Source organism: Rhea americana, unplaced genomic scaffold (assembly GCF_003343005.1).
Source record: "Rhea americana isolate MKP2758 unplaced genomic scaffold, rheAme1 scaffold_49, whole genome shotgun sequence".
In the NCBI taxonomy this organism is placed as follows: domain Eukaryota; kingdom Metazoa; phylum Chordata; class Aves; order Rheiformes; family Rheidae; genus Rhea; species Rhea americana.
Window position 1 is genome coordinate 4,851,215 of NW_028186634.1, and position 15,643 is coordinate 4,866,857.

At 36.1% G+C, this 15,643-nt stretch overlaps 1 protein-coding gene across 16 annotated transcripts in view; it reads right to left on the reverse strand.

The window, feature by feature from the left end:
• IRAG1 (inositol 1,4,5-triphosphate receptor associated 1) overlaps positions 1-15,643 on the reverse strand; it is a 78,676-nt gene that overhangs the window by 47,141 nt on the left and 15,892 nt on the right. The window lies entirely within an intron of this gene.

Genomic DNA, 15,643 nt, shown 5'->3' on the forward strand with positions numbered 1-15,643 from the left:
CACTTTACAGTTCATTGGCAACTGGTACACAGCATAGAGTCTCACAGTCACTCACTAACATAGTAACAACTTCAAATAGTGGGCCAAGGAGACAGATATATTCAACAAGCACATGTTCAACATCTAAAACACATTATCTTCTCACATTTGTATCATAATTTTACCCATCTCTGACTTCAAATAAAAGAAGTATTCCACAAATAAAAATAGAATTTTAAAATGTTTATTAGGGCAAAATATTTTAAAAATCCCTAATACGATGCAAAACACATTTATGAGTAAATGTATTTCAATGCACTCATAGAGATCAGGCAAATAACAGTAACATTAAACCTCTGCATGTTTCAACAGTTAAGTATTTTTGCATCAAACAACAGTTAACAACTGTTAAAATCACATGAAGATGAGACACAGTTGAGGTAACTCAGAAAGTTACATGGATTTGCTTTTCATCTCTGTAACAAAATCCTGGCAGTTGAAGCAATTTCTGACTTTTCAAGAACATAATAAATTCAAGCAAAAACAAAGCAAAAGAGAAGTTATAAATTTGGATATTTATGTAACCTATTTGTRATTGCTTTATGAAGTTATAATGGTTCTGACAGGCTCAACTCAAAAGAACACTGGCCCTGAAAAAATTAAGCCATATCCAAAGTGTATTTATGGAGTCTTATGTGGAGATGTACAGGCTATTGTGTTTAAGTAGTTAATTCCTTGTCTTAGTTGAATCTCTAATACATATTAAAGTAATGCAAGTCATATTGAAACAGGAAAGAGCCATTAAGCACATCAAGGTTCAGTTCATTTTTCAGATTGAAAAAGTAAAACAAAAATTTTAAAAGAAAAAAAAAAAACAAACAGGCTTATCTAAGAATAGAAAAGGATAAATCCTGAGCTGTGTTGTCTTAGAGATGTGGCACAGAAAGTACAGCCAAGAGAGAGTGGAGAGTAGAGAGATGAACTTATGCCACCTTAGCAACCCTCCGATTTGGAGTGGACTGAGTTCAGCCAGTCTCTGACACAATTAGGACCTTACTACAAGTTCCTTACAAAGCTATCTTACAAACAGGAAACATTTCCAAAAATTTGTGGTGCTGATCCAAAGTAAAATTTCTTCTTTTGATCTTCCTTTTGTTCCTAATACCTCTCCCCAAAAAACAGTTTTAAAGGCTCTAGTGGAGCAGCAAAAGCTTGTCTATGATTATTCATGTTCTGGAACAAATGCAGTGTTTGCATACTGTTGATTATACTGCTGCAGTCTGCTGGGCATCAAAGCAAGGACTACTACTTAGCAATATTTTTGACAAAATATATAAGAAAATGGTTTGATTCATGAGCTGTATAAATTGGGATTCCTGAATGATTATTTTTTGAATACAAAAGCTTATTTTTAACTTGTGTAGGGTTCTTGAAGAAAGAGTCACTAAAGGATCTGATCTAATAATCTTGTGCTGTCTAAACAGCAAAAACATCGTATCTASTAAATGCAAATAGATACAACCAGTGGAGAATTCACACTGTACAGGAAAGAGTTCTGTCATTTTCTGCATCAACTACTGCCTTGTGATACAAGTAGGAAAGAGGAAGGTTTAGGAAGAATGGAACAACAAGATACTAGTGACTTCATGGCTGATTAACCAGGCAATGAAAACAGCCCTAGTAAATGTCAGCGAGAGTCAAAACAGACAGAAAAAGAGGGCATCATCAGAAAAACATAGCATGAAGTATTTTCTTGCTATATCTATGAGATACAGATAAAGAAATTTCTCTGAAAAATTCATTTCCCTGGAAGATTCCCCTTTAGTAGGGCATTAAGAAGGAGCAGTAAAGCCTCGAAATCTGTTCCACACTTCTATCTGCAAAAACAGCTCACAAGCTTATTAAACCCTGAGCCAAAGTGCAGAAATCATGATTATCTTGGTTATGGCCTGGTTCTCCTGCCAGCTGAGCAGGCTTTGAAATCAAGCTGCAATTAGCTTTGCCAGCTTTCCACAAGCATAATCATATTTCAGTCAAAGAAGAAAATGATAGGTTAACAATAGAGTGAGATACCAACTGAAACAACTGGAACTATTGTCCATGAAAATATTGAAAGAATAGATAAGAAAATATATCTTCAATTTAGAAACAGCCAAGGTGCATGAGAACACCTTAGTGCCCTAGTTACTACAGCAAGTGGAAGATTCTCTCTTCACTTGTGCTGGGCATTGATCAAACTCTGTCTGACCTACTTCTATCCTATAGAAGTCTGTCATGACACTACTGTGATATTTTATCAGAATATATGATCCCCAAAACAATTCTAAAAACCAATCTTTTCAAAACTGCACAATCGTCAAAATTTAAAATTAAATACTTGCAGAGATTCCTAACTCAACTATCACAAAAAGAATGGATGTGGGTGAAGATCTAGAACTTTAGTCTGCAAGAGCCATTTGCACCTACTAAATGAGTTAAAAAATGAAAACACTTATCCTATTCACTAGATTCTACTTATTCCCACACTAAAATGAGACAATGTAAAGAAAGAAAACAAAAGAAGACAGAGCACATAGTGTTTTTTAATGTTTTGGTCTCTTATTATAAACTTACTGCTTAAAAAAAAAAAAAAAAAAAAAAAAAAAAAGATCTCCTGAGCTCAAATTTGTAGTCAGATACAGATCAGTGAATGCAGAGAACTTTCTTTTACCACTGTGTAGGCTTAAAGGACAGTCTCCAGGAAATGGTGATCTAGGAGCTCTATTCCATAAAAGGGAAAAGTATTCAGAGGCCCTTGGCTTTCAGACTGTTCCCTCTGCAACTCATTTTACCGCTGCACGGAAAGCTAAGTATAATGAGTTAACTTACCCTCTCTGAGTTACAGCCAAGCACCGTATTAGCAAAGGCTTAGAATAAAGGTGCCTTACTCCATGTCCACTGCTAGTTTGACAGCTGACCTCAAATGCTCTGTCAAATCATAGCAGAGAGAGAGAGAGAGAGAGAGAGAGAGAGAGAGACAGAGACAGAGACAGAGACAGAGACAGAGAGACAGAGAGAGAGAGACAGAGAGAGAGAGAAGGCACACACAGAAATAAACAGTCAGGAAGGCATTTTAGTAAGATTTTTTGACCTCATACTGCCTCCTGCAAAGTCAAGCAACTCTCATTTGTCAGCAATGGCAGTTAACATGTTCATTATGAACACAGCTGAACTGAAGAGCTTTGAGCTGTTTTTTTGTGACTCTTTGCTGTCCCGCAAAGCAGGTGTAAAGTGTTAGAAAGAGAGCTTTTTACACTCCCTTTATATAAATGTAAAAGTATATGAAATTCACAGAGCATTTTCAATTAGATTTAGTAACTCTGAGTTACTTAAGAAACACCAAGCTGTTATTTCATTCAAACAATATGTGAACAAAACAGGGTCTCTTCCCTATCCTCTACCATATAATAAGCTTTTCAAACACAAAGCATTATTATAACATTTAAAATGCATAAACATAATTTACTGGAATACACTATCTCAAAAATTTTAAAAACCCATAAAATCAGATTCAGAATGCCTTAGAGGAGCTTTAAGATCCTGCACTGGGACTTCAAAAAATTTGTATAATGAAAACATCCACTGGAAAAGAAAAAAAAAATCCAGTTAAAGTTGACTCATTTACATTCTTGCCCTACATAACAAAAGATACTACATGGAAATTGTGAGACACTTTCTTTATTGTCTGCAACATAGATAAAATAACCACAGCTGCTTTTTACTGCATCTAATTTTTAGAAGAAGAAGTTAGTTTCTCATATTAAATTAATGATTAAGTTTGCAAGATATTAAGAAACTGCTTCAATCATAGTTTACTAAAAAACATGGTTGTAGTCTCAGGACTAATATAAAATATGCCCTGTGATAACACTAATGATCCAAGTTCTGCCCACATTATCATCCATATATATAAGGTAAAATCTTGAGGACAAATTAAACGGTGTTTCTATTGACAAGATACAGAACGATACTATTGGGGCATGCAAAGTGTGTGTAACTAACATGTGAATGCAAAGTGTCTCAGCTTTCATCCTGAGAAGTACTGTGATACCATCTGAGCCATTTAAATGACATTTCTAGACAATCAGAACACTTCAAGGTTGCAATCTCAGAGACAAATGATAAATTTGAATAATTTTGTCACAGCAATATTTTAAACATGAACATTCTAATACTTGACTTTTTAGACTTTTTAGCTTAATTTAATCCATTTATTTATTTATTTATTTATTGCTCTTCTCTTGGGGAAATACAAGTATAAAGAGCATAGAAGAACACACAGAAAGAAATTAACAAAAGTGCAAGAAGAATAGAGCAAACRTCTCCATCTTCTAACGAACTTGTCTCTCTCAAACTTAATGGGCAGAGTCTTTCTCAAGATTACAAGCTACCCACATGGGACTTGCTTTACAAAGGCACGCTACAGGAAAATCTGCCTTTCTACTTCCTGTTTTCCTCATAGCTCAGGAACACACAAAACTTAATATGGTTAAACAAGAGAAAGGAAAAGTTATGACAGACATAAAGTACTGGACAATGCTGGAATAACTAGAGTTCTTTATTTACTTATAAAATAAATACAACATTGGGCAAATCAAATTTAAGCTTCACAAAATGTTCCTCTGATGTATGTCTGGCTTGATCTGATTTGGAGCAATCAGGAGAATATCTCTACTGATGTCTAATTATGGTATAAGTCTCTGCTGAGACAAAAAAAAAGGGGGGGGGGAAGAAGGGAGCGGCTGATGCTATGTCCATTACCAACAAGACCAACTCCAGTAGGAAGGCATTTGGTCATGTATCTAAAATTTTATATAAGAGTTTAAAAAAATCTAATAACCAAGTTCCACAGAGATTCACAGATAATGTTTTCTGGCAGTTGTTGTACATAACTCCAGTAGGATTCATTTTGATCTCATCTCTAGACTTCTTATCCACTAAAAAAAAAAAAAAAAAAATCAACTGAATACTGACTGCACAGATAGTCAACAACTATTTTAACATAGCTAAATAGAAGTTTAAAGACTATAAATGTTTTTGCAGTGGAAGAGTATAAGTCAGCTTTATCCTGTTTTAGCAATATTTATATAATTTCTCTTTTGTTAGTGATTAGTGTTTAGGTTTAACTGTTTTGCAGTAAAGCAGTCTGAGGAGGGGCTTGCAATCTTTCTTATTTTTTACAGGAATCTTTGGTTGAATCTTATGCTGAAGACAATCAGCAAGCAAGTGAAGGATATGAAGTTTTAGTAATACTGAAGGCCAGTACTTCACTTGCACCTTAGACTAATATACCCAGGTAAAAGAAAGAAGGGATTTTCTTTTAAGGAAAGTGTCCCTGAAACAGCCTTAAAGTTTCTGGACTGTACTTTTTTGGGACAATTAGGAATTAGTACTGCATGAATCAAATTTTTATAAATGACTCAGTTTTGGGAACAAAGTCCTTGTTCTCTGTTTTTTTTTTTTTTTTTTTTTTTTTTTTAATTTATCACTAAAAAGAATTTAAAGGAAATAAGGCCACAAGTAGTATTACCTCCCTTTGAAAGCAAATGGATATGTGAGTTCACAAAAATTACATTCTGCTTCATTGATAGGTTCTATTCATTCTGAGCTTTTCTTTGAACTAATCAGTTTAAGACAAAAATCCTGTAATATAATTTTACTAGGTTAAGTATGTGCCTACGATACTGGACCCAGTCCTCATACGGAAAGAAGAGCCAAATGGAGCTATGGGACAGGAAATGTCTGAGAGATTCTTAGAGCAGAGACTTCTCCCTAATCTTGCCATCGCAAGAAGCTGACATTCTCCATTCCCCATGCTGCAGAAAACAGGGGCATGAGACCCAAAAAGATAGTGGTCCTTCCTCAGTGACTCAGATCCTAAAGCCTTTGTCCATCTGTTTCCCCTCACTCAGTGGTTTTGGTTCAGCAGAAACTAGAGTTCCACAAATTTAACTGGCACCTGGCAGCTGTTTCCAGGGTCATGTTTAAAATGTTATCTCTGAAGTACAGAACTCTAAAATGAATACAACCAAGGACTCTTTGTGGCACAAAAGAAAACAACACATGCATCTCTCTCCTTTCTTTTTTCCCTGTCCACACAGACCTTTTTGTTTTACTACTGCTCTCCAAGTACCCCTGCAYGTTTCATAGCTCAACCGCAAGGGAGCTTCTTCAGGAAGTAGAAGAACTGGAAGTGAATGTGAAGCCACAGGATCACTCTTTCAAATATAACAGTGAAAGCCACCTATGTATTTCTTAGGGCTTACTAAAGGTTAATGCTCTATTTTTTATCCAATATTGAGATTGGATATCAATCTCAACAAGTTAGAGATCTAAGATTTGAAACATGGTAGATCCTTTACCTCATAGGAAATTGTCTCTGCAAGCCACATAACAAACCTTTGCCACAAATGAATTACTTATTGCACAAGTACGCCCAGAGTCATATTAGGCTGTGAAATACTCTTCACTGCCTAACAGATGTTATGGTCCAGAAGTTTTTAGATATGCCTCCTGCATTTTAATTGCAACTAATCTCTCCTAACCGCATTTCTCATTATCATTTTCAAGAATTCTTTCCCTTGCTTTCAGTAAAAAGCACTCTACTGTTTGTAGATGTTTGTTTCCACGAGCTCTGTTAACTGGCAAACATTAATTTTACCTCGTCCTACTTCTTACTCCTTTTTTCCTCTTCCACCCTCAGCAGGCTTTCAGCTAGAATGCCAGGAAGCAGCCAACAAGCAGCAGAGCTCAGCCAGATGGCCACCATGCAATCAAGTTGGGAATTTTTTCCCCGGGAATTACTCGGGAATAACTTCGGCATACTTTAAAATATATATTTGGTGAACAAGAAGATGGCACATGTGATATTAAGGAAAAATTAGGCAGGTCTCAAGGCAGAGTTAATAAGTGTTTCTTAACTTGCAGATTATATTTGATAGCCTTGAAGGAAGTGTAGTTTAAAGGAAGAATATGAATAAGGAGTAGGTGGATATCTGGCATGTAGAATAAGGATATCTAAGCATAAGGAACAGCATACAAGAAACTGTGAAGATGAGAGTGTGAGAACAGTACATAGAGTGTCATTTAGGAGGGTAATTCAGAAGGAATCTAGAGGTAGGAAATATCCAGAGCCTATTGTCTACAATAAAAAGATAATGACCTTAAAATAGAAGAAAAATCCCAAAAGCTGAAAACGAAACATGAGTAAAAAGATGTTGCTTTCTTATTCCTCCTAAGAAGCTTACTATGTGTAAGAAATGCTAACTTGTTATTGATCTTGGTTTGGTGGTCCCAAAAGAACTCTGACACAGGACCTGTGCATTGACAGAGCACCCAAAAGAAATTACTGATGATTACTGATAATATTAATGATAGTATCTGTACAAAATTTTATAACTGAACATACTTTTGGCTGAGCATCGTGTACTTGGTAAGACAGTCATTTGGGTTTATTTTTTCTTCTAGTCCTCACAAATTCAGAGAAACCTGGATATGTTTCTACTGTCTGGACTGCATTTATTATACATCACATTCTAGTTACACATCTATTTTTGTCTATGATGTAGGTTGAGTTGGGAACTTGAGCTAAGACATGCTCAAATTGCTATTTGACTATATTCTTAGATATGCTAAAAAGAGAACAAATTTGCAAGGTGGAGGGAGCAGTGAGAAGGGAAGATGAGAGAAGAAATATTTTATGTCATCTGTTGCCAATTCATTCTTTTTTTACAAAACTCTTTTGAGTTTATGTTACATGAAGTAATATTTTCAAATGCATTTTTTACATATAAAACATTCTATAAACTATTCTGTTTTCCAGGGCCAGCTAAAATTTTTGGAAAAAGTTATTACCAAAGGCCTAACTTAGAAACATAAATACACCGAAAGCAATTAGGGGAGAATGCTATTGCTTAGTGACCCAGGAGTCTTGTTGCTAGTCAAGCAAAGAGTCTTCTAGATGAAAAAATGACACAATAAAATTCTTTCTTTCCAAATTAAAAAGAGTAATCCCAAAGGACGTGCTTTGTTGAGCAAAACAACAATAAATAAATTTCTTTGGGATTCTAAAATGTAACTGCAGTCCTTCAAGCAGGAAGATTACACTCAGCTCTCCATCTTAAATAAATAAATGGAAAAGAACATGAAAATAAGTATTTTATTCTCATTTAAAGAAAAAAATATTAGCAACAAGGAATTTTGTGCTGCTATTTCAAATAGATTTCCCTCCAGAATTTAGAAAAGATTTTCACACAGAGGAACTCAACCACAACATCATGACTAACTGGCAGTTCAAGTGGGGTTCTCAGAAAGGCCATACATAAGAATCACTCTTCCCCAGCAGACTTCTAGCACAAAACCAGATTCACAGTTGTTTACTTTAGTCACACAAACACATTTGTGTTTGTATTGCAAAAATCAACATACCTATAAGCATGACTTTGTCTCTTAGTTAAGTTTTTTAGTTAAGAAAAAAAAAATATGACTCCTATTTCAGTGAATTTTTAAAATATTGCTTTCATTAGGAAGTGAATAAATGTAGCATCACCTTATCAAACGATCTGACTTAGAGTGCAGACTGTTTACTTGATTACAGTTACCTTCTAACCACTGTATGACAGTCTGCCTGGAGCATCAATTCACAGAATCAAAGAATCCTTCAGAGTGGAAGGTCATCTGGTCCAACCTGCTGCTTGAAGCAGGGTTGACACTGAAGTAACCAGACCAGGTTGCTCAGGGCTCTTTCCACTTGGATCTTTAAAACTTCTGAGAACAGAAATTCCACAGTTTCTGCACAACCTGCACCAGTGATCAGTGACCTTGGTAGTAGTTTAAATAAACAAATCAACAAACAAATACACCCACTTTTGAATAAAGGCAGAACCTCACTTGTTTCAATTTATGACCACTGCCTCTTGTTCTCTTGCCATGCATCTCTAAAGAGCCTAGGCTCATCTTTTTAGTAACCTGTTCCTAAGCACTGAAAAACTACTAGGTGTCCTTAAAATAGTATCTTCTGCAGGGTAAACGACACCAGCGCCCACAGCCTCACCTCACAGGACATGAGTCTATTGACACTGAATGAACRTCCATTGGACTTGCTCAAGTTTATCAATGTCTTGGGGTCCCCAAACTGGAAGCAGCAATACAGATTTGATGAGAATATATTTAGAATCATCCTCCAGGTCATTGTAAGAGATAAACAGTATAGACCCCCAAGGAACTCTACCTGAAACCAGCCTCAAGTAGAGTATGAACTAACCAACCACATCCTTTCAAGCCAATAATTCAGCGATTTTCTCACTGATTCAGCAGTCCACTCATCTAGATTGTAATATCCCAATTTGTGGGACAATGATGTGTATTAGATAACACTAATTGCTTTTGCTAGAAACAGTCCAATTTAATCCCTAGATAACAGGCTGAATATGCATGTCTAGCTGCCTGAAAAGAAACAAAAAACAATAAATATGCACTTCCCTCCTGCCACCAGGTGATCTCAAAGTCTGTAATAAGCAACATCACAATTCTGCAAGACCATCCTTACGGCTCTCTTGCTGTGAATAGAAACACAGCTGAAAGCCAACAGATATACTGATTTCCCATATCAATATCTAGCTTCAGAAACAAGTAATCACCAACAGCAAAAAAACCAAAAACCAAAAAACAAACAAACAAAAAAAGATAATTCATGTCAGTATTATCCAAAAGAAAAAAAGAGCCAAAAGACCTATTCTTGCTCTAAGCACATATCAAAATAATAAAAGATTTTGCAAACATACTTTACAGAAGGTTTTCTGTCTATATTGCTGAATCATCCATTGTTTCCTCTAGGTTGTGTTATTCCTTGCTACTGAAAGTACTGCTATGGGACAATATTAAAATTGTGCTAAGAAGTATCTGAGTGTAGTCACAAAGCATCATTTTTACACTACGAAGAAAGTTATTCCAATAAACATTCCCTAATTGATTTTTCATTGAAATTTAAAAAGGTGTGTTGTGAAGACATAACATATCTACTGGACCTGTTTATAACCCATTCTGTAACTTCAGTCTGCTTTTCCAAACAGTTCAACTTACGTACTATACAAAGTCAGATTTCTACTATTTTGGAAGACGTTTTTTGCACTGGGATTAAAAAAAAAAAGGGGGGGGGGAACATATCTAAAGACCRAAAGGCTACCTTGCTACTTCTGAATTTGGCGAAGAAATTTGGTATGTATTTTACTGCCCAAGATAGCAACAGTTTGGATGACCTTCAGAAGAGATACATGTACTAGCTGAAACAACATGAACTTCAGGGAGTTGCATTCCTTTCACAGGTAACTGTGCTAAATTGAGATAGTTATGAACTTCAAGACGAAACCAACAAAGGGCATGTGATTTAATAACTGGAATGCTGCAAAATTACAACATCATTCTTACAGAATACCTAAGACTGAGGTAAAATAAGTCATCTGAACTCCACACATCATGCAGAGATACTGTCTTGGTACAAAAGCTGTTCCTTTAGGCATTCTTATGACAACAGCTGTTCTTGCATATTACACAATGAAATATTAATTTGGGTTCTTTAGGAGGGTGTTGCACTGATGCAAACTTCAGCTGAGGATAACAATAGAAGAGCTTTGCAAGATGAACGCTTTTGTGAGCAGCCCGCATATGGCTTTCTGTACTTAATTGCACTGATTCAGATGGTGAAATCTGAATACATTCCCAACACAAACAAGCCTTTGAAATAAAAAAATGGAGGTCAGCTGAATTCTGACTGAAATTCTTAATAGGTAGGTTTATCACATTAGCTGTACAAATAAACTAACTGCGGTGCTTCAACTGATTACTTAAAATAAGTAAGGTTCTGCCTAGTGTTCCCAGTTTGAAAGTGTCAATATCCAACCATAGGGAGGGACTCAATCCCAGGCAACACCTGCAAGGCTCTCTCAAATTATCCTTGCCCCATGCTCCCCTAACATGGTAACTGTATATCTGGCCTGGGGACCAAGCAGGTTCTCCCCTGCTTTCAGATGCCAACTGCTGAACTTGGCTAGTTAGCTTGAACTGTATGTGGCCCAAGCAAGGGTCTACCAGGACACTTCTCGCTAGCTGCAGTCTAGCACTCACAGCCAAAAGTACAGGGGAAATAATCTGCCCTTTTTATAATTATTTATAACAAGAAGATAAAAGTAGATTCAGGGGAAAAAACAACTATTTTAAGTGGGGGAAAGAGGAGAAAGCATACTGCTTATCAGTTGAAAAAAGAACTATGAGGAGATTTGCTGACCTGCAGAAAGGAGAGTCAGGAAATGAAAGCAAACAGTTGTTTGTGAGAAAGGAAAAGCAAGTTCCCATTACTTGTGTTCTCAAGCTCTGCACTTAGATTCCATCACAATTCAAAACTCAAAATGAGGGAAGGGAGACTATTTGTGGTACCAAGATTCCAGAGCTGCTTTTCCCCATAGCGATCATCCGAAGTCCTTACCTACAGAACCCCAGGATCAGGAAAGTACATTAATGCAGAAGAGTGACAATTCAACATTTTATTTTGCAGGTGTCTTTAAAAGTAAAGAACTCTTATACACTATCCACTCCAAAAGCAGTCCAGTCTTTCTATATAGCTTAAGTTTGAAGAATTTAAGTTCTTTGGGCCCTCAGTGTTATCTACTGCTACTTTTCTCACTTTGAAGAAACACAGACGTATAACACGGAATACACTGAGGTCAGCATTCAAATGTGAAATCTCAAAAGTAAGCTCCTAAAATCAGATTTAAATAGAGAACACAGATCCTCTTACTTTTATATCACTATCAACTGAATTTATCATAGAATCATAGAAGTATGGGTACTCATAGTGAAGAAAATGAGTTTGGTTTTGGTTACATGCTTAAACTTTAGATTCAGGAGCTTAAAGTTTGTACTCTAATTTGGAAACTACCTTTTTCTTTGGTATGACTTTGCTAGAAAACTTTGAAAGAAAAAAATGTTCCTTTTTTTCTTCAGAAAGCTGCCAAAACCAAAACTCTACAAGTCTTTAGGAACAGATGGCTTCCTAACCTTATTCTTGTGGTTTTCAAAGACTGTTCTCCAAAAGACAAATCTCAAAAAGCTAACAATAAAAATCAAAGCTATCAGAACAAGAAAGGAATTTTTATGGATTGACTGGCATGCACTGTACCAAAAAGCCATATTTTTCAGGGGAATTAGTTCAGGACAAAGCTTTAACTCTGAGGCAAAAGCTCTGTTCCTCTGAAATAGCATAGGCCAAATGCAGTAAAATGTTCCTCGTGTCCAATTTATCAAAATCTTTCTCTGATAGAATTATTCAGCCAGCACCATTTCTTCTCTGATTTTCCAGGAAGTGGTTGATCCAAAAAAAATTTGCCAACTTTCTGTATCATCTGATCTCATTGACATCTAACCCTCCCCCTGCCACTCGTTATGTTTATATCAATGTCGGGTACTGCGAGCCCCAAAAAAGAAGTGAGCTTAAAGCAGAAAATTACTTCTGCAAGCAAGAATAATGATAGGTTTGGGGGCTTGCATTTTATATACCATGTTTGAAAAGTTTGGCCTGAAACTCTAAAATGGAAAAGGGGCACAGGGAGGGAGTAGAAGGGACAGAGTGACTCATGGAAGAGACTTCAAAAGACAAGTAGGGCACATCGTGGGTCAAGAATGCTGCAGAAATGTAAGGTTATCACAGTCCAGTTGTCCTCTGAGTCTCTCTCCCAGAGTATACCATCCTAATAGTAAGAACAAGTGAATGAGGTATATGCTTGTCTCTCAGTCATTGCAATTGGCAAGGCATCAGTTTAGATCAAGCTGCCAGTGATGAGGGTTGTATACTGAAACACTGAACTGTAACTGATAGAGCTGGATGACAAACATGTCCTTTTCTGTGGTAGCTGCTAAAGCTTTGATAAATTCTGGTAAGTGAGGTGACAGGGTGGAGGAGGAACAGTATTCACATTTTAGCACTGAGTTAAAGCTACCATAACCTCATCTTTCTTAACCCTGTTTTCTTAGTGCTTTATCAGCTATGCCAGAATTCAATATTTATTGTCATTACTGGCCTAAAAAAATGTGAGATATATCTAATTATGTTCAATTTACAACTTTTAATATAACTACACAAAACCAAAACTGTTTATTTGCTATTTAGACGTTTGTATAAAGTATACAATCTGTATACATTAAAACTTACTGTCTTACCATTTTTTATGGTTTTAGTCTTTCCTTATTGAATAAATTGAACAATTAAAGTCGTGTAATGCACCTATTTTGTATTATTTTAACATTACAACATTCACGAAAGATTATGGAAGAAAAATATTCAATAACTAATGCATTAAGAAATAGAAGATAGAAAATAAGGGAAAAATACTTAGAAAACATGTTTTAGAAGATGATACTCCAAGTCACTGTAATTTTAGGCTCAAGTTTTTCTGCACGATGTTCAATAATACAGAACTATACAGATAAGACAAACTTAAAATAAAAGAAATGCTGAAACACCAATGCTTCAATAAGTTTTATTATCAAGCAAAGTTTTGGAGTTTTAGAAGACCTCCAAACAACATTGTGGCAATTGTGGAGATAAAAACTGGCCATTAACTGGAGGGCAAACAAAAACCCTGCAGAGACTGAGATAAAGACAAATAGCATAGAAATTGAAGGATGCTCATTCTTTCCAAACACCTCCTTCAATATCTTGATGTTGACCTTGAAGTTCTCTTCTATTCTACTAAAAAAAAAAAAAAGAAACTCCTTCTTTGACAACCAATTGCTTTTTCATTCTATTGTCCTGTAAAGCGCTCTTCCTAGTTCCTAATTTCCAGTTCTTAGATGAGATAGTCATGACATTCATGTAATATTTTATTACAAAACAGATGCAGATAAGAGAACTATAAATGAAGACATGCCTGTGCAGCGTTCTGGGGGGTCTTAAGCTAACTTGTAGGGTTTTTTTTGTTTGTTTGTTTGTTTTTTGGAGATCTGCTATTTCATTAAGTTTCTTTACAGAAGACAACATGTATTTTAATATAGGCAATTGGACTATCAAAGACAATTTTGACAAGATTCTCTACAAAACAGCTTAAAGAGACTAAGCTCTCTCAAGACAAGAGTGAAAGACCTCTCACGGATTAAGGAAACGAAAGGGAGGAGTTATAGGTCTTTTTTTCTAGTGAAGAGAGCCCCATAGAAATTGTGGTGCTCAACACAGTCATGAAGGATCTCAAAAAGATGGCAACTGAGGTGACAAAAACAGATGATGGAAGATGTGTTGGGATAATCCGGTCCAAAGACAACTGGGATGAATTTTAAAATATTGAGTAACTGAATGATAAAATGGCAGGTTAAATACTCTGCTGAAAAATGCAGATCTATATACATGGGAAAAATAACCCTAAAATATACTTAGCTAAATCAGATCCCATCATTATGTTCTATGAGTCAAGAAAAAGATCTGAGTTATTCCGGATACTTCTCAGGAAACAGCATTCAGCATCAGCCAAAAAGGTGAAAATGTTAAGAACAGAAGGGAAGAACTGAGAACAGAATATGTGCCCACTATTCCTCACAGAACAAGAGGAAGAGGATGCCCAATGCAGTTATCAGGCAGTAGTTTGAAGACAAAAGGAAGTTCCTTCATACAATGTATAATTAAACAATGGAAATTGTTACCACAGGAAGTTATGAAAGAGAAATCTGTAAGTGAATTTTAGAAGAGATCAGGTAGTTTCAGAGGAGAGGTATGGTGGCGGTTATACAGACTCTGAATCTGGAGCYCCCTGGCCTGCAGATGGTTGAAAACTGTGGATTAAAAAATAATCCTACTTTGCGCATAATGCCCTGTTTCTCATATTGGACTAGGTAGAGGTTTTGTGCGACCTAGGTACGCAGTTCTTATGTTCACTGATTTCTTGAATAAACTGATTTTGGAAAAAATGTACAACAGAGGAAAATTACCTTTATGCTTCTGACGAGTAATTAGCATTGCTGAAAGAAGGGATGGATATTACAGTAGGCAGAAGAAAGGAAGAAAATCTTTTTCCTGTTAGAGTTTTCAATTCAGTGAATGCTGTATCTTTTTGAGACCACAGGAAGACTAAGATCATGTTGCCGTAGGATGGCACTGTGCTGGATTCCTAAGTAGCTCTCTTGAGAAAATAAACCTATCTCCATCCAAAGAATGTCTGGCATCTCCCTGCTCTGTCACATTTTATATTCTTGAACATGAACAAGCTTTAAATGTTTTTAAGAGGCCATTTGGGGGGGGGGGCAGGCTACTGAAGATATTTTTAGTTCTATAAAAAAGTAACAGTCACCATCACACTGGAAATACTCACCTTGCGGGAGAAAATACAGCAAGCAGCATTTTTCAAAACTTTGATTGGCACTTACATATACATGCATACATGTACATGCACAAACACACACACACTAAATGAAGCAGTCTCAATTGTACAGCTGTATAAAGAARAGTCCATTTGACTAAAATACTGCTTAGCAGAAAATAAGTGACAAGCAGTAGGGAGTCTTCTTCCTCTCCTTCCCTTCCTAGAAGATCAACTGACACTGGTAAGAAACTTTTACAAACCCTTTAACTACAAAGGATTATAACAGG